Raw genomic sequence first — 5514 nt, forward strand, 5'->3', positions numbered from 1 at the left:
GAGCAAATTCATACATGAAGTAAAGATGAGATGGGAGGACAAGGTGCCATTTTACAGTGTTTAGAAGAAAGTGATGAAGCCACCCATGACCCTGGATGAAGTCATGTTGCTGTGTATCCAATACACTGCTTAGTGTTTCTTCAGACATGGGAATAGATTTGTGTATGTTGCCAATATGTAACACTGATTAAATTAAACCAAAATGATAATTCTCTCCATGGTGACAAAAGGACAAAGGGTGACATAAGGAATGTCTGTGACCTCAATGTGGCGTAGATGTCATGTTTAGGGTAGACAAGCGTATTTCCATTGAAAGGATGTTAATATGAGGGTTACTTTATATTCTTTTTTTTGTGTTATTTGGGTTTAATATTGTGTGTGATGTGTTTTGATCACTTGTCATTACTATGCAGCAATATCTGCAAACTTCCAGTAGGTGTCAGTAAGGCTACACCAGTGAATTAGATTTGATTCAACGTCATTGTCATTGAGCAGAGCACAGGTACAAGCCAATTAGTACATGCACCTTTGGCTGCAATCACAGCACTGAGTCTGTGTGGAGAGGTCTCTATCAGGCTTGCACGTCTGGATACTGCAATTTCTGTCCATTCTTCCATGCAAAAAAGCTCAAGCTCTGTAAGCTTGCTTCGGGATCGGGCGTGAACTGCTCTTCTCCGAGGTTGTTGCTCTCTTGCATACTAAGTCATAATGTCCTCCAGGATTTCACAGAATGTTGCTGCATTCATTTTCCCCTCTTTCTTTAAAAGCCTTCCAGGGCCTGCTGCCAAGAAGCATCCCACACCATGATGCTGCCACCACCATGCTTCAAAGTTGGGATGGTGTGTTTGTGGAGATGTGCAGTGTTTACGTGTTGGCCAAACAGAGCGAATAATCTGATGACCCAAATGCAAAATTTGTGTCTCATCAGATCAAATAACATTCCTCCAAATTGACCTTGGAGTCTCTCAAATGCCTTTGGGCAAACTCCAGTTCCAGATTTTTCAACAGTGGCTTTCTCTTTGCCACTCTCCCATACAGCTTTGACTAGTGAAGAACTCGGGCAACAGTTGTATGCACAGTCTCTCCAATCTCAGCCACTGAAGGTTTTAACTCCTTCAGAGAGGTCGTAGGTGTCTTGGTGGTCTCCCTCACCAGTCTCCCTCTTGCCCAGTCACTCAATTTGCGAGGATGGCCATACTCTTCCCATTTCTTGATGATGGATTGAAATGAACTCGGGGGGATGTGCAGTGAGTTGGAAATGGTTTTGTAGCCATCCCCTGACTTATTCTTTTCAAATATCTTTTCTCTGAGTTGCTTGGAGTGTTCTTTTGTCTTCATTGTGTAATTCTAGCAGGAATACTTCTGAACCAGTGACTGGACCTCCCAGACACAGGTGTCGTTATACTACAATCACTTGAGACACATTAACTGCACTCGATGGAATTGAGATGGGGTGACTAGGTGTAGTTTGAAGGTGTTTAGAAGAGCCTTCATCAACAGTTACATCCTGAAAGAAGAGGACAAGCTAACAATGATCCCTGATGCATAGCCATGTTTCAAGGATCTTTATAATGCCAGTGATTAAATCATAATTTTGGCTTATGCACTCAGCAAGCATTGTTGCAAGTTTTAACACTTACTTGCATTATAGGTGATGTTTGAGCTGAGGCCGATTCTGGGTGTGGCCAAGAGCAAATTCATACATGAAGTAAAGATGAGATGGGAGGACAAGGTGCCATTTTACAGTGTTTAGAAAAAAGTGATGAAGCCACCCATGACCCTGGATGAAGTCATGTTGCTGTGTATCCAATACACTGCTTAGTGTTTCTTCAGACATGGGAATAGATTTGTGTATGTTGCCAATATGTAACACTGATTAAATTAAACCAAAATGATAATTCTCTCCATGGTGACAAAAGGACAAAGGGTGACATAAGGAATGTCTGTGACCTCAATGTGGCGTAGATGTCATGTTTAGGGTAGACAAGCGTATTTCCATTGAAAGGATGTTAATATGAGGGTTACTTTATATTCTTTTTTTTGTGTTATTTGGGTTTAATATTGTGTGTGATGTGTTTTGATCACTTGTCATTACTATGCAGCAATATCTGCAAACTTCCAGTAGGTGTCAGTAAGGCTACACCAGTGAATTAGATTTGCTTCAACTTCATTGTCATTGAGCATGGTACAGGTACAAGCCAATTAGTACATGCACCGTTGGCTGCAATCACAGCACTGAGTCGGTGTGGAGAGGTCTCTATCAGGCTTGCACGTCTGGATACTGAAATTTCTGTCCATTCTTCCTTGCAAAAAAGCACAGGCTCTGTAAGCTTGCTTCAGGATCGGGCGTGAACAGCTCTTCTCCGAGGTTGTAGCTCTCTTGCATACTGAGTCATAATGTCCTCCAGGATTTTACAAAATTCTGCTGCATTCATTTTCCCCTCTATCTTTGCAAGCATTCCAGGGCCTGCTGCCAAGAAGCATCCCACACCATGATGCTGCCACCACCATGCTTCAATGTGGGGATGGTGTGTTTGTGGAGATGTGCAGTGTTTAAGTGTTGGCCAAACAGAGCGAATAATCTGATGACCCAAAAGCTACATTTTTGTCTCATCAGATCAAATAACATTCCTCCAAATTGACCTTGGAATCTCCCACATGCCTTTGGGCGAACTCCAGTTCGAGATTTTTCAACAGTGGCTTTGTCTTTGCCACTCTCCCATACAGCTTTGACTAGTGAAGTACTCGGGCAACAGTTGTATGCACAGTCTCTCCAATCTCAGCCACTGAAGGTTTTAACTCCTTCAGAGAGGTCGTAGGTGTCTTGGTGGTCTCCCTCACCAGTCTCCCTCTTGCCCAGTCACTCAATTTGCAAGGATGGCCATACTCCTCCCATTTCTTGATGATGGATTGAAATGAACTCGGGGGGATGCGCAGTGAGTTGGAATTTGTTTTGTAGCCATCCCCTGACTTATTCTTTTCAAATATCTTTTCTCTGAGTTGCTTGGAGTGTTCTTTTGTCTTCATTGTGTAATTCTGGCAGGAATACTTCTGAACCAGTGACTGGACCTCTCAGACACAGGTGTCGTTATACTACAATCACTTGAGACACATTAACTGCACTCAATGGAAATGAGATGGGGTGACTAGGTGCAGTTTGAAGGTGTTTAGAAGAACAATATACAATAGTATAATTCTATATATCAATTTGCGGAGACAGTTGAGGCTGTGTATCTTCGTTTATTCATTCACACATGAGTGCTATCTTACACGTCATTGTGAATATGGGCACTGGCTCCACATAGAGCCAACATCAGTTTATATCAAGGAGTTCTTAGAACCTCACCCCAGCCCTCACAAACCCAAACTAGAACTTTCCATTGTTCTATTGTTGGCCCTGGCTACCTTAGTAACCATGTCACGGTGACCTGGCAATACACAATGTCGCTTCCTTGCTGATGATGGATGTTTCTGGTAAAACACTCAATGTTAAAAACAACTTGTGTACTTCCTTTCTGATATTGAACAGTTACATAATATTAAATGATTGCCAAGAACACACGGTTCACTTGCATACTATTGTCCTGAATATAGTACATTTTCTTCCACATAATTCCCCCTTTGGCGATTTCAATATCGCCAACATGATGATATACATATTTTAGCTGGAACCAAACAACCAGTGACGGACAAAAACTAGCATCAAAATGCTAGAAAAATTCCCTCAAGACCCCCTTGCCTCTCAACTTAATCATGGGCGATCACGCTTTTGCGCTGGATGTGGTTCCATTACAATACATACATAAAAATAGGTTACATACATAAATATAGGTTATAAATGGAATGTAAGCCTGGCAGATCTTGTCAAGTCAGCATTTTGCCTGCGGTGCCCAGTTGTGTGTAGATCATAAACATAAACCAACAATGTAAAACTGAAATATGAATTGCTTCACTGTGATTACTGAGTAAATGAATTACCTATTTAACTGAAAATAAGATCAAAATGAGATTAGCATAAATTTACACAATCAAGAGTTCTTCCTATAGGAATATTGTAGTTCCTGCATTTACCAATACAGATGCAAACACCATGAGTAACAAATGCATGTTAATATGCTGATACAGAGTATACATATATCAACCCGATACTGATACAGGAAGTGCAAAGTTCATATATGTTGATATAGATGTCCTCGTGCGTGGCAATGCTAGATGTCTGCTTCAGCTCTATGGACAGTGGTGTAGTGGTTTGGATGGTACCATGTAGTTCTTCCCTCCACCTGGACAGCAGTTGGTGTTGCCCTGTGTATGGCCCTTCGCGTCACTTTCTCTGGACCTGAATGTGGACCTGGTCTCCTGGCACCACCGGGCTCTCTGCTACTGAACTAGAATCAGGAACCCTGTTTTTTTCCTGTAAATAGATGACTTCATGTATGGCAGTTAGCCACCTCATATATTCCTTCAACTGCATTTGCAACTGCTCAAGCGGAGGTCCCTTATAGGGTCCTCTCAAATGCGGTGTGGCATGAGTCCACCAGTCCGCCTCTCATGCAGGGTTAAATGTCTGCTTCTGTTAGTTTGCATGCGATAACTCATTAGTGTAAGTGGTAGAGCATCATTGCAATTGAGCTTTGTGCTGCTTTGCCTTTTAGAGAACTCTTTTGACTGTCCCTTGAGACTGATGATGATATACACCAACCAACCAACCAACCTTTGTCTGCTTCTTAACTGTTATAAGATTCCTCAAGCTACGTTCTGCACAAATGCTGATCCATTATCTGAACTTATTTCTGAATGTATACCAAAACGTGGAATTACTTCTTTTATCAAGAACTTAACAACAGTTTCTGACCCTAGGCCTTTTGATGCTATTTCTTCAACCCAACGACTTAAGCGATCAATTATTACTACCATGCAATGCTTTCCATGCACTGATTTTCTCACGTCAACATAGTCTGTGAACAGATGTTTGAATGGTCCTTCTGGCACTGGAATATGGCTAATATTCCTTTTCTTGCATTATTTTGGGCACAAATTTCCCATTGTCCTAGCACATCATCCACCATTGTCTGCAAAAATGGCGACCAATATCCCTGTTGTTTGCAATTTTTCTTGCACAGTGTATCTACACTGTGCAATAATACAAATAGTAAAAATAAAACAGTAAACTAGCAGCGCCCTAAAAGTACCTCTCAAGTCTTTTGATTCCAAATTAAGATTTACCCGCAAAGTCATGTATGTTATAGATTCAGGAACATTGTATCACTCTGAAAATGAAAGGATTGGGGTCAATATTTATGGCTGCTCCCTGTTTTCCTATTATTATGTATTAGATTAAATTTAAAATGTTCCCACTTCTGTAGAATTTAAGTCATTTGTTCAGTTATATCCCCCAGCCAATAAACATTTGTTCTTTTTTATGTTACGCTCATTTGAAGATTGATTCCAGAATTGTCATTGTGGTGTCATTGTGTCATTGTGGCTTCTCTCAGCTTCCTCCTCAGTTTCCTGCTT

This window comes from Genypterus blacodes, unplaced genomic scaffold (genome assembly GCF_046128005.1).
Source record: "Genypterus blacodes isolate CSIRO-AG114 ecotype Tasmania unplaced genomic scaffold, CSIRO-AGI_Gbla_v1 ptg000028l_1, whole genome shotgun sequence".
Classification (NCBI taxonomy): Eukaryota; Metazoa; Chordata; class Actinopteri; order Ophidiiformes; family Ophidiidae; genus Genypterus; species Genypterus blacodes.